Below are 27,009 nucleotides of genomic sequence, written 5' to 3' on the forward strand. Positions count from 1 at the left end.
CCGTTGAGTCAGCCTTCCTGTTTGCAAAGTGGTGACGGCCCAACAGTCCACCGTACAAAATTGCTACGGAGATTTCGAGTATGTGGTGCCTGGGATGCTTCGTGCAGTGTCTGACGTATAATAAGTATTCCCTGCATTCTGGTCCTCGTTCTCACTGTTATTTTCAGGCTCAGCTTTCTACATCACCTCTGGGGCCGGGCTCAGCTCCTGGGAACGGAGTTACACCGCCTCCGTCCTAAAACTAGTGCCTAGAACATTTACCCTGACCCGGCTCTTGGAGCCCAGCTCCCACAGATGCAGGAGGGGACCATGATGCACAATATTCGAACGTCTGGAAGCGAACCACCATTCTGTTTCACTTGCGGTTTAGGGCTTGATAGAATCTGGCATTCTGTTCCCTTAAAATACCGAACCTGCGTACTCTCAAAGTTCATCATGTAAATATTTTTGACAGGAAAGTCAAATGTTCTATCCCGTGTTCTAATCAAACTAAAAATTGTTATTCACACAAAGGGGATCTTCCTAGATATCACTTCTCCAACTAGAAGAAAAAAAATCCTAGCGAATGGAACAAATGGACTGAAAAGTGAGAAATTTCTGGCAAGAGAAACCCTTTATGTTTCTGGCAGGATGCTAAATGATAGGGAACACAAGAGCAAAACATTGTTTCGCTAGTGATTCTCCCGACCCTTTGCCGTCCGCTGCCTCTTCGTCTCCCTTGACTGTGTTCGTTCAGTAGCACAGGCATGAGACAGCGGGGGCCGCGATCTTCCCTTCTGCTCCTAGAGTTATATAAGTGAAAATCATCAATAAAAGCCTGCTGAAAACCATCTTTTCCATCATTCTTTACATCAGGGCAGCTGTCAGCCACAGCTGAGCGCTCGACAGGCCACCTTTTGGGCCCTCCGATGTACTGTATTGATGACTTATTATTTTCCCTTGTAACAACTGTTATTACCATGCTGCAGACAGTAAGTGTTGGGTCTAGAGAGGCCGACAGTGGCCACATCATCGTTAGCTGGAAGTTCCCAAAGCGAAGACAGGTATCGGCCATGCGGTATTTTATTTCACACCCTCAGTAGCTCACACATTTCATGGTTGGTGATAGAAGTCACATGCTGCGCTTAAGCGAATGGATTTTTTTTTCAAACGGTACAGCTGTGTTTTTCCTGTGTATTAAGCACTGAGCAGGTGGTGTTTTCCAAGCATTTATATTCAGTTTTTCTTCCATCATGAAGGACAGGGCTCAGAGATGTGAACAGTGACATTTGCAGTTAAATGACAATGAATAAAAGATTGTTGTGGATGCTTTGATTCGGAAAGCGCTTAATTTGGGACCATGACAACAGAAGGCGGTGAGGTGGGGCAGAGCCCAGCCCTCGGTCATTCAGGAGCCTTTCCACATCCTCCAGCAGAGATTCGTCTTGTTCTTGTGGCGTGCAATTGGAGTGTGCAGCCAGGAGAAGCGTTCACGACACGGTCTGCCCTTAATAGACTCAAGTGGCAACTGGTGAGCATTTGGGGGGACAGGGCCCTGAGGGTCGTGCAAGGAGTGACTGTGTCATCCGCAACATAAGCCACCGGCCATCCGCCTGCGGTCAAGGGCTCACGCATAGTCACCCAGTGGAATCAGTTACTGGCATCTCTCGTGCCTCCTCTACTCCATTCTCATTATAAAAAACAAAACAACTAAAAAACGTGTCAGGCTCCATAAGGATTCTGTGTGCCAGCTCACCAGCTCATGTCGCCATTTTTTGCTTTCAATCTCCTTTCCTTTCCTTTCCTTTTTAAATTCTCGAGTGTAAACACATATGTCATTTTGAATTTGCCTCCTGCGTGCAAACGTCAGCCTACAGGGAGGAGAGGAAAGTGATGGTAAGCGGGCCTAAGAACGAGCTGACGCGTTGAAGAGAAGTGACACGATTGTCCGTTGGATTTTCTCTACTGTTTCTCACAGCCTCCCAGGCCAAATGGGCCATTTATGTTCTTTTTGGTTGGAGTCTCGGCTCAGAGGACCTCCAGCAGGTGGGAGGAGCCAGAAGTCTGTCCAAAGCAACAGACTTTGCAGGCCGCAGACTCAATGGGAGAGTCCAGTACGTGGCCCAGAAAAGAGGAACGCTGATGCTGGTCTTAGGGATTAGATAAAACAAAGTTAGGGAGATGACGTATGAGGCAAAACACAATGGAGAACAGGGACAGGTGACAGCAAATGGCGTACAAAGAGTGAGGTCAAGCACTTTGGGATGAAAGCCATTGAGAACTGTAGTAAGCCAGGCAGTTCTTTTCCAGTTACTGCCTGCATGTTTTGAGAGTGAGGAACATATTAAAAGATAGGGGCACGATTTGACAATATTGGAAAAATACAAGAGTAGAATCTCCGATTTTCAGGTATTCAGGGATTTATGTATTATTCAAAACGCTATTTATGTGTGTTGATGGCTCAGAATTCTAAAACCACATGGGGTTAATTATAACTGCACAGAATCCTGATATTACAATGGAATCAGAATGTATTCTGCTCAAGGAAGTTTTTAAAATCAAAATCTACTTTTTTCCTGTCCTTATCAGGAACCCATTTAAAGTCCTACATTTTCACCAAAGGTTAATAGACTTATTTACATAATTACCCTTCTCAGTTTCCTAGCTAAATATGTTTATATTGGTGAAATACCTTCTTTCACACTCTATATTTGCCTTATCTCAAGTAGAAAAGATTTTTACCTTTTTCTCATAGGACTATTAACAGCCCTTCTGGGGGGAAGGTAGAAAGTAATAAATGTAAGAATTTCCTGTCTGTTATATGACTTTTGGCCAATATAGAGCTTTGGAATGAAGGCCACGCAACCAGCTGTTTGAGGTCTTGAGCTCAAGCCAGTGTAAGACTTTCATTTCTTTTCTTTTCTTTTCTTTTTTTTTTTAATTTTTTTTAATGTTTCTTTTTTTTTGGAGAGAGACAAAGACAGAGTGCGAGTGGGTTAGGGGCAGAGAGAGAGGGAGACACAGAATCTGAAGCAGCTCCAGGCTCCAAGGTGCCAGCACAGAGCCTGACGCGGGGCTCGAACTCAGGAGCTGTGAGATCATGACCTGAGCTGAAGTCAGACGCTCGGCCAACTGAGCCACCCAGGTGCCCCAAGACTTACATTTCAACATTGTCCCAGCTGCTTGTGGGGACACCCCCATAATGCCCAGGACCTTGCTTATCTCGAATACTGGCCTTGCAATCCTGTGCTTCATTTGCCTGTTGTAATGACCAACCGTCCGCCAGAGTTCATGGCACAATATCTGGACCATAGTTGGTGAGTGCCTTATTGGAATGTGAGGTCATCATTCCTCTGCTGGCACGATGCTAGTCAGTGAAAGGGAATTTAAATAATTATCACTAACATTAGTAACTAGGGAATAGTTTGACGAGTCAGGAATTTTGTTTCCTAAATTGTGTTTTTATTCATACTGATTCATACTGGTAATGTAATTTTTGATCAAAGAGAGTATTTGTTTATTCCCGAATTTATACATATGCAACCGTACTGATATATTTTGTACATAAAAATATACAAACATAGATACTTTTAAATGAGATAAGAGATATAGAAATGACAGTCCACCCTACTGGATCATCTTGCAGGGAAATAGGAGTGCACAAACCTGCAGCTAGATAGTAACTAAAATTCCTCAAAGGCCCACCATCCTGTATCCCTATATTCCTGCCTCTTTTATAAATGATTTCAGTTTTTCATTATGTGTTCAGGTGACAGTAGAAGGGTTTTAACACACTTACTTACAATGTCTCACACTTATCTCTAAAATGGTCACTGCTGCATCAGAAACATTTAATGATGGAACGGTAAAGTGATTTGCTTTTTTTATGTAGAGATTATTTTATTATAAATTATAAGTGATGTATCAACAAAAAGTCACCAGCCCTTCCTTTTAGACTTACATATTTAAAATAGAGTTGTGTTAAATGGTCTTGATATTGATTACCTTGCTCTGTATAAAGCATGAGATGAATCAGGAAGAGTATATTCTAAAGATTGGAGACTTTTGAAAATTTTTCATTAATATATGAACACGTAAAATATCTGTACTTGTATTCATATATATTCTCCTGAGACATACAAATTTCTTGACTACTTATTATCAAGAACAGTGAATGATCTGAGATTTTTCCCTACTTTTAACAATGGAAATGAATTATGAGAATTAGCTATCAGTTGGGAAACATAAACAAAGAACCAAAAACAGTAGCTTATATAACAGTACCTGAGATAAAATCTTATTGTCAGCAACCTACAGAAGGTATTGAATACTATGTATTCTTGAGGCCATATTTTATTCGTTGTTATTTCTCACAATTGCAATTAATGCCAAGTCATTTGCAAAGAGTGAATTGTCAGGTAATAAAGAATGAGACTAAGATCTAGCAAAGCAAAATCCCCCCCCTGTTAATTCTGAGATCAACTCTGATTGCTATGATAGATGAGACATAGTCTCTTCATGGCTACTCACCTCTGCTAAAAGAAGAATAATCGTGTGAACTTCTCAAAGTTCAATGGCCTGTTTCTTCAGTTAGCTATCGGAAAGCATTTAGGATTGTTAATCAATAATGAAATATTTTCTAAAGGCAATTGCAATCACTAAGGAGAACAAAACCTTTGTGGATGCCATTTACTTATAAAGATGCTAAGCTATTTCTACTAGAAATCACTTAGTCACCAGTATTGAGTATTCTCTATGTAGTTAAAATGTTAATAGAGTCTTCAGTTGATAGAAGAATAGAAATTAAAAAATACCTTTCTTTAAAGATCTAACTCTGATACTGATAAATTGGGAATTATTTTCTTGAGGAAAGACTGCTTTGAAGAAAATAGTAAGAGTATACAGGTTGCAGCAGAGAAAGGAAATTGACATAAAGTCAAGAGCATTTACAAAGGTAGAGAGAAAATAATAAAGCAATACTACTTGGAGCTCTAAGGATTACATAGGTTGGCAGGAGCCCAGTGACTATTTCAAGAAATTATTACGTTGAATAAAATGAATGAACTATAGCTTTGCCCAGGATGGATGGACAAAATTGTGTATGACCTGCTGAGGGGGCACTGTAGACTCATGGGAAGGTTAATGAAATGAAAGAGTACATGTACATGCATACCTCAGAGATATTGTGGGATTCGTTCCAGACCATCACAATAAAGCAAATAGCACAGTAAAGTAAGTCAAATGAATTTTTTGGTTTCCCATTGAATATAAAAATTATGCTTGCACTGTAACATAATCTATTAAGTGTTTTATGCCTAAAAGTAATGTACATATTTTAGTTTAAAAATACTTTATTGCTAAACAATGCTAAACATCATCTGAGCTTTCAGCTATCTGCTGGTGGATGGTCCTGCCTCAGTGTTGGTGGTTGCTGATTTCTGGGGTGGCGTGCCTGTGGCAAGTTCTTAAAATAAGAAAACAGTGAAGTTTGCTGCATCTATTGACTTTTCTTTCTCTGTAGCATGTGACGCTGTTTGACAGAATTTTACCCACAGTGGGACTTCTTTAAAAATTGGAGTCCATCCTCTGAAACTCTGCTGCTGCTTTATCAACTGAGTTTATGTGATATTCCCAATCCCGTGTTGTCATTTCAACAGTCTTCGTGGCATCTTCACTAGGAGTAGATTCCATCTCAAGAAACCATTTCTTTGCTCATCCGTAGGAAGCAACTCCTCATTCCGTTAAAGTTTTATCATAAGATGTGGCTATTCAGTCCCATCTTCAGGCTCCCACTTCTGAGTCCAGTTCTCTTGCCGTTCCACCACGTCTGTGGTTACTTCCTCACCCGTGTCCTGATACCCTCACAGTCCTGCACGAGGGTTGGAAACAACTTCTTCCAAATCCCTGTCAGTGTTGATGTGTTGGCCTCTTCCCATGAGTCATGGGTGTTCTTAATGGCATCTGGAATGGTGAATCCTTTGCAGAAGGTTTTGCATTTTCTTTACCCAGATCCCTAGAGGAATCACTATCAATGGTGGCCGTAGCTTTATGAAATGTACTTCTGAAATAATAGGACTTGAACATTGAAATGACCCCTTGATCTATGGGCTGCAGAAGGGACACTTTGTTAGCAGGCTTGAAAAAAAAATTCATTGTACATTCTCATCAGAGCTTGTGAGTGACCAGGTGCATTGTCAGTGAGCAGCTGTATTTGAACTGAGCATCAGGTCTCAACAGAGGGCTCTGAACACTCAGTCAACCATGTTGTGAGCAGATGTGCTGTCATCCAGGCTTTGCTGCTCTGTCGATAGAGCCCAGGCAGAGGGGATTTAGCAGGATCCTTGGAGGCTCTAGGATTTCTGGACCGGTACATGAGCACTGGCTTCAACTGCACGTCGCCAGCTGCATCAGCCCCTAACGAGAGCATCAGCCTGTACCTTGAAGCCTTGAAGCCAGGCACAGACTTCTCCTCTCCAGCTATGACAGTCCCGGATGGCATCTTCTCCCAACAGGAGGCTGTTTCATCCACACTGAAAGTCTTGTTCGGTGTGGCCACCTTCACTCACTCTCTCAGCTGGATCTTCTGGATGACTTCCTACAGCTTCTACATCAGCACCCGCGGCTTTGCCTGGGGCCTTTATGTCATGGAGGCGGCTTCCCTCCTTAAAGGTCACGATCCAACCTCTGCTCGCTTCAGACTTCTCCTCTGCAGTCTCCTCACCTCTCAGCCTGCACAGAAGTGAAGAGGCAGGGCCTTGCTCCAGGTTAGGCTTTGCCTGAAGGAACGTTGGGGCGGGTTCGATCATAAGTCCAGACCACACAACCTTTCTCCATATCAGCAGTAGGCTGTGTGGCTTTCTTATCATCCTTGTGCTCACTGGGGAAGCACCTGTCCTTTGCTTCAGGAGCTTGTCCTTTGGGCCCTCCACTTGGCTGATGTTTGGTGCATCCCTTGGCCTCGGTCTCAGCCTGTCTCAGCTTTGGACACACCTTCCTCTCTGAGCTGACTCCTTCCTAGTTTGTGATTAGTGACAGACCCGTGACTCTTCCTGTCACTTGAACACCGAGTGGCCATTACTGTAGGAGTATTAACTGTCCTGATTTCAGTATTGTTGTGTCTCAGGGAATCGAGAGGCCTCAGGAGAGGGAGGTGGGGGAATGGCTGGTCAGTGGGGAAGTCAGAACCCACACACACTTATCAAGTAAGTTCCCCATCCTACGTGGGCACTATTCCTGGCAATTACAATAGTAACATCAAAGAGCATAGATTATAGATCACTATAGCAAATATAATAATAATTAAAAAGTTTGAAATAATGGGAGAATAACTAAAATGTGACAGAGTCACAAAGTGAGCAAATGCTGTTGGGAATGGCACCAATAGACTTACTTGTACAGACCTTCAGTTTGTAAAAAATGCAGTTTATCTGAAAAACACGATACAGTGAAGCACAATGAAATGAGCTTTGCTTGTAGTGATTAAGAATCTTTTTTAAAGGAATCATCAGGACCATATGGCTTCATTAGTAAATTATTTCAGATATTAAATTGAAGTATGATACCAATCCTTCATGAATTTTTAAATAGAAAAACTTCCCAACTTATTTATGAGGCCTGTATTATCCTGATACAAAAGCCAAACAACGATATCTCAAAAAAAAAAAAAAAAGTAAAAAGAAAAGAGAAAGGTAAGGTACTCTGTGGACAATATATTTCAGGCATATAGACACAAAATTTTCAATAGAATGTTAGCACACTAAATTCTACAACATGTGAAAACGATGATACACATGGGGAAGTGGAAAATTTCCCAGGGATACAATATTATTTTAGTATTCAAAAAATAATCAATGTAATATATACCATGTTGTAGGTAAAGAACTAAAACCACACACTCCTCTCAATAGTTGCAGAAAAAGCGTTTGATGCCATCTAAAATCCATTCGTTATTAAAAAAAAGAAAACTCAAAAAACAAGAAATAGAGTAGAGCTTAAACTGATAAGGGTCATTAACAAAAATTCTACATCTGATGATATATCTAGTGGTAAAAGACTGAATATCCACCTTCCCCCCCCCCCCTTAGGTAATAAGCCAAGGATGTGCCTTGTTTTTGTTGATTATATTTAGTATTGTCCTGGTGGTTCCAGTCAGTTCAATGAGAAAGAATAATCATAGAAGCATAAAGACTGAGAAGTAAGAAGTAAAACTGTCTTTATTCATAGATGATATTGTTATCTATGTAGAAAACCCAAAGAAATCAACAAAAAATATTAGTAAATTTTCAAAATGTGAGCTTAATATACAAAAGCCAGTTGTATTTATATGTGCTAGGGAAAAATCCAAAAATGAAATGAAGAAAATAATTCTATTCGCAAAGCTATAAAGCGAAAATACTTAAAAACAAATGTAGCAAAGGGGCGCCTGGGTGGCTCAGTTGGTTAAGCGTCCGACTTCGGCTCGGGTCATGATCTCACGGTCTGTGGGTTCGAGCCCCGCGTCGGGCTCTGTGCTGACAGCTCAGAACCTGGAGCCTGTTTCAGATTCTGTGTCTCCCTCTTTCTCTGATCCTCCCCTGTTCATGCTCTCTCTCTCTCTGTCTCAAAAATAAATAAATGTTAAAAAAAGTGTAGCAAGATAAGTGTAAGATGTGTATGCTGGAAACTAAGGCACATCACTAAGAGCAATTAAGATCTACATTGATGGAAAGTCATTCCATGTTCATGGATTGGAAGATTCGGTTTGTTATGCCGGTATTTCTCCGCAAATAGGTCTATACGGTTAATAGCATTGCTGTTATATGTTAGCATTCATCATATTAGCATATATCTTTCCCTGATGAGCCTCAGATATAAATACTCGTTAATATTTGTTAGTTACATATACAATTATTTTAATATGGGATCTTTTAAAAATACATTAAAAAGGGGTTCTCTGAAGACTTACATTGTACATAAGTATCTATTCTAAGATTTGAATAATGAGGATGCTAGCGCTGAATAAAATTTGGAAGCAGAAAAGCCTTGTACATTGACCAGCATGTCTCTCTGCAAGCGCATATTTGATGCACAGGGATGTGGTATGATTTTAGAAAACTCAATAAAGCCATTGTAAGTAAATAAACAGAGGAAAAATCTCCTTGGCGTTGCCTTGGCTTCCGAGTTCATTTGGAACCATTAAATGATGGTCATAAGCAAGATGCCATCTTCCTACCCATCATCTTTCTGCTGGGGACACAGAGGCCACTGCAGGGCACTGGGTGGGGAGGGGGAGTTGGAACACATCTCCAGTCTCTCTCTACTTCAGATGAAGAGAGCAGCCAGTTTAATTGGTCAAATCTTGACATTTATTCAGCCATATTTTTTTTTTTTTAGTGCATTTGTCGGATTCTCCTCTGATGTCTTAAAGCATGAAAGGACTTTCCCACAGGATGGAAGTAAGTACCTCAGTCATAAATGTTTTATTTTTCTCGTGTCTGACCCTATGCTATAAATCGTGGAGTTTACAAAACAGCTGAGACATAATCCTTACTCTGAGGCTTAAAATCTCACTTGACACGGGAGGCAGATATGGAACAATAAAAACAAAGACGTAATGGACACAGGTGGGGTCAGGTGAGCAGATGCCACGGGTCCCTTACAGAAGCTGGCTAATGTCTGGGTATGGGGAGAACCAAGCAGATGACGGAGACACCCCAGGAGGCTCATACAATGCTAAAACAGCCTCCTTCAGAAAACACTTCATAGACTTCTGCATTTAAAATACGGCCTATTACAAAGAGATATGTAAACACCATTTGCTTTTGCGCCTAACGTTATTTGGGGAAAGTATCTAGGACAGTGCTAAAATTTCTACTTCTCAGTCTGCGTGCATCTCCTTTCTCTAATTAAATAACAGGAAACTGTGTTTTCAATCATCAAATACTTAGCAATTAGGGTTGTTGTGGTTTTTTCCCCAAGAAATGCAATGTAGTAAAATGTGGCCTTGAAGAACATTTACTCCAGTGTGAGTTTTCTAAGAAAATAAAGTAGGAAAAAATTAATAGCCTATAATTTTCCCCAAGTGTAAAGCAGGTACAGTATAATAATACAATGTCTGTTGGAGTCACTAGAGTCGTGAGTAAGGAGGAAATCCTGCCGTTTGCAACTACATCCAAGACATGATTCTGAGTGAGATGAGCCAGTCGCAGAGGGACAACTTCTATCCAAATCCACTTGCACGAGGAATCTAAAATAGCAGGCTTACAGAGACCTCGGGCAGAACAGTGGTCGCCAGGGGCTGGGGGAGGGATCTGGGGGCCGCCAGTTGGGCAGGTGTGCAAGTCAGGCAGGCTGTCAGCATGAGAGGCTTGTGCACCTACAACTTCTGTTAAGGAGGTTGATCTCAAGTGTTGCCACCACAATAAAACCAGAGCGAATAGGCATGTCAGAGTGAGAGAACACATTTCCCATGGTGTCTATCTAACAAAATGATTTCATCCAGAATAAAGAAATCCTACACCCCTGTATGGAAAAGATAACCAGCAGATTAAAGTTTCGGTTAAAGATCTGTACTTTCCATTCACGAAAGAAGAGAGCCAGGTGGGTAATGAGAGTAAGAAAATGTACCGAACCCAGGGGATCATCAGGAAAACAAGGAGAGAAGCTTCGACAAGCTGCCGCTGCCTGCTAAGGAGGACACCCAAGGAAGTCCCAGCATTTGCGATGGGAGTGCAACACTGCACAACTATATTTTAAGGAAGTTTCACAAATTCTTACAACGTTGGACTGCACACATGTCCAGTGACACAGCGATTACATTTCCGGGCATATACCGAAAATAAATGAGTATGCATAATCACCCTGGAAAGATGAGGGTAGTAACATCTGTAGCTGTTTTCATATAGACAAACCTGGACAAATCTGTCCAGAAGAGAAAGTATTTTAAAGTTATGACCTATAAGGTAATAAGACGCAGCAATAGAAAATGGGGTGCTCGTATGTACCACAGCATGGATAAATCCCGAAAACATGACGCTGAATAAAATAAACCAGATGCAAAAGACTAAATACTGCGTGACTCCAAACGAATGAAGTTCAGCACAAAGGTGAGAAGAAGCCACGGAGAGGGTCGCTAGCGCAGTCGTGGCCCTCGGCGGGCTGGGACAGAGCCAGGGAGCTCTTGGAGCGTGTTCCCGTGTAGGATGCATCAGGGTGCTCGCTTGCAATCCGTGCATTTTACTACATGTAAACTTAGTCTGAGTGATTGCTCCCAAAGTCTCTCGTTAAGGCTGTAAATTATTTCCTACTTCTGTTCATGTTTTTCAAAATATGAGTGATGTTATCTTACATTTGCATATTTTTCTAAACGATGACCTTGTGGTTTCAGATTCAGTTTTCCATCTAACACGTATCATACATTTATAATTGAGTAAGTGATTTATAATTGAGTAATAACATCACAGGTAAATCTTGGTCACGATCTGTAATTTAGGTGGTATCGCCAGCATTTAAATTAAAGCTGTACAGGGGTGCCTGGGTGGCGCAGTCGGTTAAGCGTCCGACTTCAGCCAGGTCACGATCTCGCACTCCGTGGGTTCGAGCCCCGCGTCGGGCTCTGGGCTGATGGCTCAGAGCCTGGAGCCTGTTTCCGATTCTGTGTCTCCCTCTCTCTCTGCCCCTCCCCCATTCATGCTCTGTCTCTCTCTGTCCCAAAAATAAATAAACGTTGAAAAAAAAAATTAAAAAAAAAATAATAAATTAAAGCTGTACAGCGATTTTACAAGGTTGCCTGAAGCCACAAAGGTGGTGTCCTAGGGACTCCAATCCGGGTCTGCGCCTTCTTCCACTTGATAACTTTAAAATAGCCTTTGATTTAAAAATAGAACTAACCTACCACGCAGCAATAGCACCGCTAGGAGTTTACCCAAGGGATCCAGGAGTGTTGATGCATAGGGGCACTTGCACCCCAATGTTTATAGCAGCACTTTCAACCATAGACAAATTATGGAAAGAACCTAAATGTCCATCAACTGACAAATGGATACAGAAGATGTGGTTTGTATATACAATGGAATACTACTTGGCAATGCGAAAGAATGGAATCCCGCCATTTGCAGCAATGTGGATGGAACCGGAAGGTATTAAGCTGAGTGAAATAAAACAGTCAGAGAAAGACAGATACCATGTGTTTTCAATCTTATGTGGATCCTGAGAAACGTAACAGAAGACCATGGGGGAGGGGAAGGGGGAAAAATAGTTACAAACAGAGAGGGAGGGAGGCAAACCATGAGACTCTTGGATAAAGAGAACAAACTGAGGGTTGGTGGGGGGGGGTGGGTGGGGGAGAGGAGAAAATGGGTGATGGGCATTGAGGAGGGCACTGTTGGGATGAGCACTGGCTGTTGTATGGAAGCCAATTTGACAATAAATTATATTTAAAAAAATAAAATAGTCTTTGAAATAGTTATTTAATGAATTAGTTCATACACTGTCTGCACACTGAGAAACTGATGTGCTCATGTGCACTGGAGAGTGAATGTAGTTCCGCCCTCTGATGCCCCTGTGGACGTGGTGGCCCAGCTCCCTGTTGGCAGAAGGGGACGCTGGCGTGTCCTGTCCTCACACCCCCAGTCCCTGGAGGCCTGACGGTCTCCCTGCTCTGATGCCGTCCCGACGGACCCACGTTATCTCCCTCCCCAGCCCCGAACTGCCTCCAGAGGTGGTCCAGGACCGTCTGGTTTCCAGCCTGCAGCCTCCTGCCCTCTTCCATCCTTGTCAGCTGCCCCCTCTTACTGCACAGCCCACTGACCCCTCTTGTCCCCACAGCCCGCTGACCAGCGTGCTGACTTTCTGGGATGGCTTGTGGTTCTGCCACGGTCATACCACGTGTTCCCACAGTTCCCTGTCTGCCCAGACGGTGGGCCGGCTCCCGTTCAGTGCCCGGCCACCTTGCTCCCTCACCCATGTGTCCCCATCTCAGCCCGGACCCTGTCAGCACTCCTCAGTACGAACACCCATGAGTTAACTGATGACCCTCCTCCTGGTTTACTCCAGATGTCCCACATTAGCTCTAAGCCTGTGAGCTTCTAGCCAGTTTCCCATGTGTCCCCCCCCCCCCATTTCTTGGGAGCACTGCTCTCCAACATCTGCACAGACCTCACTACTGGTCGCGTCCACCCAGTGCAGCCCCACCACCTACCTCATCTGAGCCTCCCCAACCTGCGCCCTGGCCTCCCCGACCCAGGATGCCATCAGGTCATGTCCTGTGCTCATCACTGTCTGTAACTCCCCCCCCCCCACCTGTGCCCTGGCCTCCTGTCCCCACCCCCAGGACACCATCAGACCCTGTATGCTCATCACGGTGGGCAGCTACTCTCCATGTCCCAGCCACTTTTCTACCCACACCTCCCCCACACCTCCCTGGATTTCCTCGTAAACACTGAATCCTGCCCCTGACATACTCCCTTGGCTTCTCCTGCTTCACCGTCTCCAGGGCACTTATCACTACTGAACAGACCACGTATTTTGGTATTTGGCCACACGTCACCTGCCGCAAGAATGTAAGCTGGCGGAGGGCCAGGGTTCTTGTCTCTTTGTTCTCCGCTGCGTCTGAGGGCCTGAAACAGAACGTGCTACCCGCGAGGCATTCAGTACGAAGGGACGACTGTGACTTTGTGCCTCTTTAAGTTTACCTCATTGTTTTCTGCATTTTCCATCCACAATCTTTTGGGATATACTCCCTGGAAGTAGCAGCATTTGGGAAAGTAAGTCCAACCTTTGGTTTTGGCTTACAATCTCAAGACTGGTTTTGTTCAGCTGCAAAATCAGCCGTGTCCTTGCTTCTGTCAGTTCGGGTGCGTGGAGATGATTTCAGAGACCCGAAATCTTTCTAGAGAAAAGTCTTTTTAGTGTTCCAGGAATAAACTTCTGCATTCTCACTTAGCATTTCTTTTTACCTTTTTTTTTTCTCCTCTCCTCTCCTCTTTTGTCTTTTTTGTTTTTATTTTCCTCTCTCTTTCTTTTTGTCGCTAATTAGAAAAGACTATATAAAAACAGGGTCAGGGGCGCCTGGGTGGCTCAGTCGATTGGGCGTCCGACTTCGGCTCAAGTCATGATCTCACAGTCTGTGAGTTCGAGCCCCGCGTCAGGCTCTGGGCTGACGGCTCAGAGCCTGGAGCCTGCTTCCGATTCTGTGACTCCCTCTCTCTCTGCCCCTCCCCCGTTCATGCTCTGTCTCTCTCTGTCTCAAAAAAATAAATAAACGTTGAAATAAATAAATAAATAAATAAATAAATAAATAAATAAATAAATAAAAAAAAACAGGGTCAGAGCTGGTCCATCTTAGTGTCAGTATGGTATATACTTGTTGTATACAGCTGGTACATATTTCGTACAGACTTACAAGGTACATAACCGTTTCTCTGTTGCTGGCAAGTAGTTTTTTTTTTTCTTTTCAATTTTTTTTTAAGAGCAAGTGATCCTTCAGTTACTAGTAGTACATATGTTTAAGTATATATAGATTTTCTCCCATTTGTTGTAGGTTAAAAGCATCTTTAGTTTTTTAAGTTTATTTATTTTGAGAGGGAGAGAGAGAGAGAAACACAAGCAGACTCCTCACTGTCAGCACAGAGCCCAACGTGGGGCTCAAACTCATGAACCAGGAGATCATGACCTGAACTGAAATGGGAGGCTTCACTGACTGGTTGGTGCCTTAGAGCCTCTTTAGTTTTATTCCCACCAACAACATCGTAAAGTCCCTGGAAAAAAATCTGTATGGCACATTTCATAAGATTAATTACCTTCTCATGACAGTCAAACCTATTTTGAAATATGAATTCCTCATTAGTTTATATTCTATGAGAAGATTTTTGCCCTTGACTTTTCTGAAATCATCATACACATATATTTTACATCAAACCAAAAGCCAACTGATGACCTCCTTGTTGTAGTCTTAATACTGTGCTAAATATGAGATACAAAGTTATTATCTCTAGGAAAGTTTTTCATGGTATACCAAATAATGTAACACCTAATATCCAAAGGTTGTTGTCTCTTTTAGGACAGCATTTTAGGAAGTCAGCCCAGCACCCAAGTTAAACCATTATCTAAAAATGAATTTTAAAAGGTCAGAATAGAAAATTCTGGGTCGGTCCCTCCTTCAAAACAGCCATTAAGCAAGGTGTCTGAGTGACTCAGTAGGTTGAGCATCTGATTCTTGATTTTGGCTCGGGTTGCAATCCCAGGGTCATGAGACAGAGCCATGAGTTGGGCTCCACACTGAGTATGGAGCCTACTTGAGATATTCTCTCTCTCTCTCTCTCCCTCTCTCCATCTCTCCCTCTCTCCCTCTCTCCCTCTCTCCCTCTCAGCTCTCTCCCACTCTCATGCTCTCTCTCTCTAAAAATAAAGTATATATATATATATATACGTATATTATATATACATATGTTAATAAAACAGCCATTAAGCTGGGGAAAAATTGTGAGTTAAATATGTTGGCCCTCTTGATCCTGATAGACGCCTGTAACAGTCAGAGGACTGCTTGATGCAGAGGGCTGCTTATCTTTGATAAGAAGGTGGCTGTGAGCCCAAGCCTGACAGCAACACCGAATTCTTACTCACAGCAGCCAGAAAGGGGAAACACCCAAGTATCCTTCAAAAGGTGAATAAACAAAATATGGTATATGCATACAATGGAATCTTATCCAGCCATAGAAAGGGTATGGATTTCTGATACTTGCAACAACATGGATAAATAGGAAAGCATCATGCTAAGTGAAATGAGTCAAAGACAAAAGGATAAATGGTATGTGATTCAGCTTATATGGAATATCCCAAAGAGTCAAACCCATAGAAGGAAAATGTAGATTGCAATGTACCAGGGGCTGAGGATGGGGAGAGGGGAATAGACAGTTCTTTCTTAATGCATACAGTGTATCTGTTTGGGGTTTTGAAGATCTTATGGAACTAGTTGTGATGGTTATGCAACATTATGAATGTATTCAGTGTTACTGAATCATACAATTAAAAATGATTAAGTGGTAAATTTTATGTATATTTTACCACAATAAAGAAAGTAAATTAAAGTATTTTATCTGAAACAAATGCACCTAGCTTGAAGAATTAGAACACTGTGAGCTTTCATTAAGAGGACCTTCAGCTTGGTGTGACTTAAATGGTTAAGAAAGAAATGGGTTATTACACCTGGAAAGAGGAGCTGGAAATCTCAGAATTGATTGGGCCAGAAATTCAAGGACTCCATCAGTGACCTCGGGTTTGGTCGGCCTCTCTGCGGTGTTTCACTCAGCATTGCTTTCAGCCTAAAGTTGTTGGTTTCCCTCGTGGTGTAACTGGTTGATAGCATTATGTGGGTACTTAGGTAACACCCTTGTTCAGTGAGTGGAAGAGGAGACTCACACCCTTCCCCAGAAGCAGGAAAGGTCACTCTAGACTTTTCTTCCATGGACTACTAGTGGTGCAGAAGAAGTTACTGTTGTCAATGGCTCCCTACATGCCAGCGGAATCAGTTTGAGGAAATGCTTTCTCTGTCATGCTCTCTGTCCTTCAAAACCGATACAATGTGGCTGCACAGGTGAATATTTTTGATCAAAGTTTAAAATTGCAAGCGGTGGCCATTACAGACATGATTTCATAAAGTTCATGGATAGGAGATCAAGAGAATAAAAGTCATTATCTTTAAAGACTGGATAAAATTGAGCAGGAAGGAGCTCAGTCTGTAGAAGTTTCACTGTCGTTTGACTGATTACCGATTCAATTCTCAAGACTGAGATCTTTTACAAGATGGAACTCCCAGCCTTGACAACCCTACGTCCCTGGGATTTGTACGGCTGGCTCTGAGCTCTGTGACACTGCACAGGGAAGAAGATTCATCAATTTCAGACTCTCCTGCAACGCAATACAGGATGAAAATTAACCCGGCAAACATAATTAACATTCATGGATTATTAATTGTTTCTGTAAGGAGAGTGTGCTCATTCCAAAAGACTTAATTAAAACACAAATTTCCTTAATTTGATCGTGTAAATGGAGTGGGTGGTAATATTTAAACAACTTTGCATGAGATTCTTGGAACGTGAAACGGTTTCCCAGAACTTCATTTTACACCAATCTCCCCACTTTGTTCAAACTTGTACTAGTCAGCTCTGGCCGCTGTAACAAAGTAATATAGACCAGGTGGCTACAGCAAGAAATGTCTACTGCTCACGGTTCTGGACCCTGGAAAGTTGACGAAGAGGTTTCCTGTAGATTCAGACCCTGGTGACAGCCATCTTGTGTCTTCATAGGACAGAGAGTGTACTCACCTGTTCTGTACCTCTTTTTATACGGACAGTCATGTTTTTTAGTCTCTTGTTATTAGGATAGTCACATCATGGGAGCCCACCTTCATGACCTCATGGGACCTAATACCTCCCATAGACCCACCTCCAAATAGAATCACATTTTGGGTTAGCATTTTAGCATATGAATTTTCTGAAGCCGCAAATATTCAGTCAGGCCTAGAGTCAAGGGAATGGTACTCACAGGTGGCATATCCAAACAAGACTTGTACAGAGTAAAACCTACAAATCAACATAATAATATGCATTGTAAATGTTTAATTTTGAGAGAGACAGTGAGTGAGCACACGCCGGGGAGGAGCAGAGAGAGAGGGAGAGAGAGAATCCCAAGCAGGCTCTATACTGTCAGCACAGAGCCCAATGTGGGGCTCGAACTCACGAACTGTGAGATCATGACCTGAGCCAAAAGCAAGAGTCCGACAATTAACCGGCTGAGCCACCTAGGTGCTCCACAATTTTTTTTTAAAGTTCATTTTAGAGAGAGAGAGAGGGAGAGACAGAATGTGAGTGGGTGAGGGGCAGAGACAGAGGGAGACACAGAATCTGAAGCAGGCTGTCCGCACAGAGCCCAATGCAGGGCTTGAACCCACGAAACACGAGACTATGACCTGAGCCAAAGTTGGACACTTAACCGACTGAGCCACTAAGGTGCCCGACAATTTTTATTTTTAATGTACTCTTTTCTTTTGCAACTTAGATTTTGCTGAACAATAATTTCATCCAAGGAGACAACCAAAAAAAAATCCCTTCTTCTGAATTTTTAACCCACTTAAATTATAATTAAGGACTACTGCTCAAGATGTTGGTGTGTCCAGTATGGCCAATGACAGTTGCACTTGACTAACTGTAGGGTAGACGTGTAACTGAACCACCGTGAGTTGTCTCCTGGGTGAGTCAGTAACTACACCAGGGGGATTGTCAATCAAAGGAAACTTTATTTACAACAAACAAGGAGATCACAGGGAATGACTTCCAAAGCCGAGACTCCTCCAGCAAGGGTGGGTGGGTTCCTTTCATTTAGGCTTAGGATGAATGTTTAGATAGGGGAGCCTCGTCATCATCTGTAGAGAAGGCATGAGGTCACGCAGGCGCCTTAAGGAAACCTGCCTATAAGTACATTGTATGTTGCATAATGAGGCTTGTGCCCCTCCTTGGGTGGATATTTTAGTGTTATAATGAGGTAGAGGTAACTGTGGGTCACTCTGTGGTCCATCTATGCAGGCGTGGATCAGGGTTGAGCTGAAATTGGTCTGGGTGGTCTGGGGGCCAGAGCTATTGCCTGAGGGGGAGTTGAGGTTCCCATCACATTATGCTGTGCTTGTGGGGTCTGTTGGTTGAGTTAAGAGATGATCTGGAAAGATGAGCTTAAGGAAAATGTGGGGCCAAGTTAAGTGAGTAAATGCAGGTGGTCAGTAAAGGTTCAGTCTTAGGGTCTAGCTGATGACAAAAGCTGAAAAAATTTATAAAAGCAGCTTAAGACAAATGATACTCATTTCCTGTTAAATGGTCCTTTCAAAATTGGTACTTCTAGGTCCTTGTGCTAGTATTGGATTTAGGTTTTGACAAAGCATTATGTTTGACCTTTTGATTTCCTTTCCCATCCCTGAGAATCAAATTCTACCATAAAAGGACTTTTGCAGCAAGTATTTTTGGTGGGGAGGTATGGAGGGCAAATCAGTAGGATTTCCTACCGCTAAGGCAATTTCACATGATCTGTAACTCATGTTTAATAGAGGATTTAAAAGATCTAAAAGGGTCCTAATTTGATCTGTATAAGCAAAGGTATGTTTTTGAGTCACTAAACAGCAAGCACTAAACAGGAAAATGTTCAGATAGGTTGAAAAGTCGTGTGGAATTAGTATTCTATTAGTAAGGCCAAGGGAACCTATTAAATCTCTGTGCTAATGTTAGTTTGATTCTTGCAGAGAAACTGAGTTCCACAGCCGGATACGACTCAGCCCCTAGACTTTGTCACTCTTTCATAAATGCCTCCCACTGACCACAAGGAGGCACAAAGTAATATCAGTCAGTAAGCCTACACCTGAGTCTTGTAGGGGCGAAGGGCAGGGCGCCCCAAGATGGGCCACTTCAGCATAAACATTATTTTGTGTTAAAATCAATCAAAATCCAGAAGATTCAGAAGAAGTCTCTTTACCTCCTTGTCAGCTGCCACTTACACCAGGAAGAGAGATTCTTCTTTATGTCAGAAGCTTGCCTATGTGATAGGTACCTTTGCTGGGCACCTTCTCCTCCCACCTTCCTGCTAGTGGTCTATCTCCCCTCCCAGACCTTATCCCTCTCGTTAGCTCATATAAGCATCATGTTGCCTCACTGTCTTTGGAATTTCCGTGTCTGTGTGGATTCCCCATGCCTACTAAAATTTTCTCTTGTTACTTTGTCTCACCTCAATTTGATTCTTTTTTTTTCTTTTTTTTGTTATTTATTTAAGTTCTTTTATTTATTTTTTTTAATGAAATTTATTGACAAATTGGTTTCCATACAACACCCAGTGCTCATCCCAAAAGGTGCCCTCCTCAATACCCATCACCCACCCTCTCTTCCCTCCCACCCCCCATCAACCCTCAGTTTGTTCTCAGTTTTTAACAGTCTCTTATGCTTTGGCTCTCTCCCATTCTAACCTCTTTTTTTTTTTCCCTTCCCCTCCCCCATGGGTTCCTGTTAAGTTTCTCAGGATCCACATAAGAGTGAAACCATATGGTATCTGTCTTTCTCTGTATGGCTTATTTCACTTAGCATCACACTCTCCAGTTCCATCCACGTTGCTACAAAAGGCCATATTTCTTTTTTCTCATTGCCACGTAATATTCCATTGTGTATATAAACCACAATTTCTTTATCCATTCATCAGTTGATGGACATTTAGGCTCTTTCCATAATTTGGCTATTGTTGAGAGTGCTGCTATGAACATGGGGGTACAAGTGGCCCTATGCATCAATACTCCTGTATCCCTTGGATAAATTCCTAGCAGTGCTATTGCTGGGTCATAGGGTAGGTCTATTTTTAATTTTCTGAGGAACCTCCACACTGCTTTCCAGAGTGGCTGCACCAATTTGCATTCCCACCAACAGTGCAAGAGGGTTGCCATTTCTCCACATCCTCTCCAGCATCTAGAGTCTCCTGATTTGTTCATTTTGGCCACTCTGACTGGCATGAGGTGATACCTGAGTGTGGTTTTGATTTGTATTTCCCTGATAAGGAGCGACGCTGAACATCTTTTTATGTGCCTGTTGGCCATCCGGATGTCTTCTTTAGAGAAGTGTCTATTCATGTTTTCTGCCCATTTCTTCACTGGGTTATTTGTTTTTCGGGTGTGGAGTTTGGTGAGCTCTTTATAGATTTTGGATACTAGCCCTTTGTCCGATATGTCATTTGCGAATATCTTTTCCCATTCCGTTGGTTGCCTTTTAGTTTTGTTGGTTGTTTCCTTTGCTGTGCAGAAGCTTTTTATCTTCATAAGGTCCCAGTAATTCACTTTTGCTTTTAATTCCCTTGCCTTTGGGGATGTGTCGAGTAAGAGATTGCTACGGCTGAGGTCAGAGAGGTCTTTTCCTGCTTTCTCCTCTAAGGTTTTGATGGTTTCCTGCCTCACATTTAGGTCCTTTGTCCATTTTGAGTTTATTTTTGTGAATGGTGTGAGAAAGTGGTCTAGTTTCAACCTTCTGCATGTTGCTGTCCAGTTCTCCCAGCACCATTTGTTAAAGAGGCTGTCTTTTGTCCATTGGATGTTCTTTCCTGCTTTGTCAAAGATGAGTTGGCCATACGTTTGTGGGTCTAGTTCTGGGGTTTCTATTCTATTCCATTGGTCTATGTGTCTGTTTTTGTGCCAATACCATGCTGTCTTGATGATGACAGCTTTGTAGTAGAGGCTAAAGTCTGGGATTGTGATGCCTCCTGCTTTGGTCTTCTTCTTCAAAATTCCTTTGGCTATTCGGGGCCGTTTGTGGTTCCATATGAATTTTAGGATTGCTTGTTCTAGTTTCGAGAAGAATGCTGGTGCAATTTTGATTGGGATTGCATTGAATGTGTAGATAGCTTTGGGTAGTATTGACATTTTGACAATATTTATTTTTCCAATCCATGAGCAGGGAATGTCTTTCCATTTCTTTAAATCTTCTTCAATTTCCTTCATAAGCTTTCTATAGTTTTCAGCATACAGATCCTTTACATCTTTGGTTAGATTTATTGCTAGGTATTTTATGCTTCTTGGTGCAATTGTGAATGGGATCAGTTTCTTTATTTGTCTTTCTGTTGCTTCATTGTTAGTGTATAAGAATGCAACTGATTTCTGTACATTGATTTTGTATCCTGCAACTTTGCTGAATTCATGTATCAGTTCTAGCAGACTTTTGGTGGAGTCTATCGGATTTTCCATGTATAATATCATGTCATCTGCAAAAAGCGAAAGCTTGACTTCATCTTTGCCAATTTTGATGCCTTTGATTTCCTTTTGTTGTCTGATTGCTGATGCTAGAACTTCCAGCACTATGTTAAACAACAGCGGTGAGAGTGGGCATCCCTGTCGTGTTCCTGATCTCAGGGAAAAAGCTCTCAGTTTTTCCCCGTTGAGGATGATGTTAGCTGTGGGCTTTTCATAAATGGCTTTTATGATCTTTAAGTATGTTCCTTCTATCCCGACTTTCTCAAGGGTTTTTATTAAGAAAGGGTGCTGGATTTTGTCGAAGGCCTTTTCTGCATCGATTGCCAGGATCATATGGTTCTTCTCTTTTTTTTTGTTAATATGATGTATCACGTTGATTGATTTGCGAATGTTGAACCAGCCCTGCATCCCAGGAATGAATCCCACTTGATCATGGTGAATAATTATTTTTATATGCCGTTGAATTTGATTTGCTAGTATCTTATTGAGAATTTTTGCATTCATATTCATCAGCGATATTGGCCTGTAGTTCTCTTTTTTTACTGGGTCTCTGTCTGGTTTAGGAATCAAAGTAATACTGGCTTCATAGAATGAGTCTGGAAGTTTTCCTTCCCTTTCTATTTCTTGGAATAGCTTGAGAAGGATAGGTATTATCTCTGCTTTAAACGTCTGGTAGAACTCCCCTGGGAAGCCATCTGGTCCTGGACTCTTCTTTGTTGGGAGATTTTTGATAACCGATTCAATTTCTTCGCTGGTTATGGGTCTGTTCAAGCTTTCTATTTCCTCCTGATTGAGTTTTGGAAGAGTATGGGTGTTCAGGAATTTGTCCATTTCTTCCAGGTTGTCCAATTTGTTGGCATATAATTTTTCATAGTGTTCCCTGAGAATTGTTTGTATCTCTGAGGGATTGGTTGTAATAATTCCATTTTCATTCATGATTTTATCTATTTGGGTCATCTCCCTTTTCTTTTTGAGAAGCCTGGCTAGAGGTTTGTCAATTTTGTTTATTTTTTCAAAAAATCAACTCTTGGTTTCGTTGATCTGGTCTACAGTTTTTTTAGATTCTATATTGTTTATTTCTGCTCTGATCTTTATTATTTCTCTTCTTCTGCTGGGTTTAGGCTGCCTTTGCTGTTCTGCTTCTAGTTCCTTTAGGTGTGCTGTTAGATTTTGTATTTGGGATTTTTCTTGTTTCTTGAGATAGGTCTGGATTGCAATGTATTTTCCTCTCAGGACTGCCTTTGCTGCGTCCCAAAGCGTTTGGATTGTTGTATTTTCATTTTCGTTTGTTTCCATATATTTTTTAATTTCTTCTCTAATTGCCTGGTTGACCCACTCATTCGTTAGTAGGGTGTTCTTTAACCTCCATGCTTTTGGAGGTTTTCCAGACTTTTTTCTGTGGTTGATTTCAAGCTTCATAGCATTGTGGTCTGAAAGTATGCATGGCATAATTTCAATTCTTGTAAACTTATGAAGGGCTGTTTTGTGACCCAGTATATGATCTATCTTGGAGAATGTTCCATGTGCACTCGAGAAGAAAGTATATTCTGTTGCTTTGGGATGCAGAGTTCTAAATATATCTGTCAAGTCCATCTGATCCATTGTCTCATTCAGGGCCCTTGTTTCTTTATTGACCGTGTGTCTAGATGATCTATCCATTTCTGTAAGTGGGGTGTTAAAGTCCCCTGCAATTACCACATTCTTATCAATAAGGTTGCTTATGTTTATGAGTAATTGTTTTATATATTTGGGGGCTCCGGTATTCGGCGCATAGACATTTATAATTGTTAGCTCTTCCTGATGGATAGACCCTGTAACTATTATATAATGTTCTTCTTCATCTCTTGTTACAGCCTTTAATTTAAAATCTAGTTTGTCTGATATAAGTATGGCTACTCCAGCTTTCTTTTGGCTTCCAGTTGCATGATAAATAGTTCTCCATCCCCTCACTCTCAATCTAAAGGTGTCCTCAGGTCTAAAATGAGTCTCTTGTAGACAGCAAATAGATGGGTCTTGTTTTTTTATCCATTCTGATACCCTGTGTCTTTTGGTTGGCGCATTTAATCCATTACATTCAGTGTTATTATAGAAAGATACGAGTTTAGAGTCATTGTGATGTCTGTATGTTTTATGCTTGTAGTGATGTCTCTGGGACTTTGTCTCACAGGGTCCCCCTTACGATCTCTTGTAGGGCTGGTTTAGTGGTGACAAATTCCTTCAGTTTTTGTTTGTTTGGGAAGACCTTTATCTCTCCTTCTATCCTAAATGACAGACTTGCTGGATAAAGGATTCTTGGCTGCATATTTTTTCTGTCCAGCACCCTGAAAATCTCGTGCCAATTCTTTCTGGCCTGCCAAGTTTCAAAAGAGAGATCAGTCATAAGTCTTATAGGTCTCCCTTTATATGTGAGGGCACGTTTACCCCTTGCTGCTTTCATAATTTTCTCTTTATCCTTGTATTTTGCCAGTTTCACTATGATATGTCATGCAGAAGATCGATTCAAGTTACGTCTGAAGGGAGTTCTCTGTGCCTCTTGGATTTCAATGCCTTTTTCCTTCCCCAGTTCAGGGAATTTCTCAGCTATTATTTCTTCAAGTGCCCCTTCAGCACCTTTCCCTCTCTCTTTCTCTTCTGGGATACCAATTATGTGTATTATTATTTCTTTTTAGTGTATCACTTAGTTCTCTAATTTTCCCCTCATACTCCTGGATTTTTTTATCTCTCTTTTTCTCAGCTTCCTCTTTTTCCATAACTTTATCTTCTAGTTCACCTATTCTCTCCTCTGCCTCTTCAAGCCGAGCTGTGGTGGTTTCCATTTTGTTATGCATTTCGTTTAAAGCGTTTTTCAGCTCCTCGTGACTGTTCCTTAGTCCCTTGATCTCTGTAGCAAGAGATTCTCTGCTGTCCTGTATACTGTTTTCAAGCCCAGCGATTAATTTTATGACTATTATTCTAAATTCACTTTCTGTTATATTATTTAAATCCTTTTTGATCAGCTCATTAGCTGTTGTTATTTCCTGGAGATTCTTCTGAGGGGAATTCTTCCGCTTGGTCATTTTGGATAGTCCCTGGTGTGGTGAGGACCTGCAGGGCACTTCCCCTGTGCTCTGGTGTATAACTGGAGTTGGTGGGCGGGGCCGCAGTCAGACCTGATGTCTGCCCCCAGCCCACCGCTGGGGCCACAGTCAGACTGGTGTGTGCCTTCTCTTCCCCTCTCCTAGGGGCGGGATTCACTGTGGGGTGGTGTGGCTCGTCTGGGCTACTTGCACCCTGCCAGGCTTGTGATGCTGGGGATCTGGCGTATTAGCTGGGGTGGGTAGGGAAAGTGCACGGGGGCAGGAGGGGCAGGCTTAGATCGCTTCTTCTTAGGTGATCCACTTCAGGAGGGGCCCTGTGGCAGCGGGAGGGAGTCAGATCCGCTGCCGGAGGTTTGGCTCCGCAGAAGCGCAGAGTTGGGTGTTTGCGCGGAGCGAGCAAGTTCCCTGGCAGGAACCGGTTCTCTTTGGGATTTTGGCTGGGGGATGGGCGGGGGAGATGGCGCTGGCGAGCGCCTTTGTTCCCCACCAAACTGAGCTCTGTCGTCAGGGGGCCCAGCAGCTCTCCCTCCCTTTGTCCTCCAGCTTTCCCGCTTTCCGAGCAGAGCTGTTAACTTATGACCTCCCAGACGCTAAGTCGCGCTTGTTGTGGGAGCACAGTCCGTCAGGCCCCTCCGCTTTTGCAAGCCAGACTCGGGGGCTCTGCTTGGCCGGCGCGCCGCCCCTCCGCCCCGGCTCCCTCCCGCCAGTCCGTGGAGTGCGCACCGCCTCGCCGCCCTTCCTACCCTCTTCCGTGGGCCTCTCGTCTGCGTTTGGCTCCGGCGACTCCGTTCTGCTAATCCTCTGGCGGTTTTCTGGGTTATTTAGGCAGGTGTAGATGGAATCGAAGTGATCAGCAGGACGTGCGGTGAGCCCAGCGTCCTCCTAAGCCGCCATCTTGCAAAAAAAAAAAAACTCACCTCAATTTGATTCTTACTCCAGCCAGAAGGATCTTGAAAGGGATAGAAAATTCTTCCTCCCCAACAGCGTGCAGTGTTTAGCAGAAAACTATGTTTAGCAAAACATTTGGAGACATTCTTTTGAATCTGTTGGAGATTGCCTTGATGGCCAGGACAAATACTATATAACTTAAGCTTTTTTATTAATTTTGCTATTCTTATGTGTTTTCTCCCAGGGAATTCTAAGTAATACATTGACATACAGGTAATACTTAATACTTATTAAGAACATGTGTTCTGAGAACTAAGAGATCTGTGTTCACATTCCTGTTGACTGTTGTAACATATAGACAATGATTTCATTATCTCTTATTTTAGAACCTTCTGCCAATACTTTAGTTTCTTCATAATTTTCTAAATCAGTTAATCTGTCTTAAAGAACCTTACCCCAAAGAGATAATAGCTGTCAAATAAGTAATAATTATCAACAGAAGAAAAGTTAAAACACTTTTGCAACTTTATGAAGGAAAATGAAATAAAGAAATGATACATTATGATGTCATTTATGCTACATTAAGATAATATGAACTGGCACTATTTCCCATGAAAACATCTCATGCCAGGTACTTTACTTATGCTTTGATTTAAAATGTTATCTTGCAGTTGTAACTATCAATCTTAGTAAAACTGTAACAATTAATAAGTCTATACTCCTGTGATATTGTGATTTATAATAAGAAATATGTATTTGATCTTCCTCCCCTTTTCTGGCACAGAGCTCCTAAAATTCTTGGAATTTACTAAGAGAAGAAAATGATGAAAGTGTCTTTTGTTGTGTTAATTAAGTGGCTTTTGGAAAGCCCCTAGGTACCCTAGAGATGGGGGCTACATCCAGCCACTCTCAGTCCTACCCCCTCCAGGGAGGGGTGAGGGGGTGGAGGCAGAATCAGTCACCGGTGGCCAATGATGTAATCAAGCAAACCTGTGTAATGAAGCCTCTGTGAAAACCCAGAAGGATGGGGTTTGGAGAGCTCCAGGGTGAGGGAACACTTCAGAGTTCTGTGTCCCTTCCCTACGCCTCATCCTGTGGATCACCTCCATCTGGCTATATTCCTAAGTTATATCCTTTTATAATAAACCAGTGATCTAGGAAGTAAAACGTTTCTCTGAGTTCTCTGGGCCACTCTAGCAAATTAATTAAGGCTGGGAGAGGGTCCTGGGGAGCCTCTGGTTTATGGCCAGCTGGCTAGAAGCACAGGACCTGGGGTGAGTGTGTAGGGCAGTCTTGTGTTTGAGCTAAGTTGTAGGGCACCCAGCTGGT

The sequence above is a fragment of the Prionailurus bengalensis genome, chromosome D2, assembly GCF_016509475.1.
Source record: "Prionailurus bengalensis isolate Pbe53 chromosome D2, Fcat_Pben_1.1_paternal_pri, whole genome shotgun sequence".
Classification (NCBI taxonomy): Eukaryota; Metazoa; Chordata; class Mammalia; order Carnivora; family Felidae; genus Prionailurus; species Prionailurus bengalensis.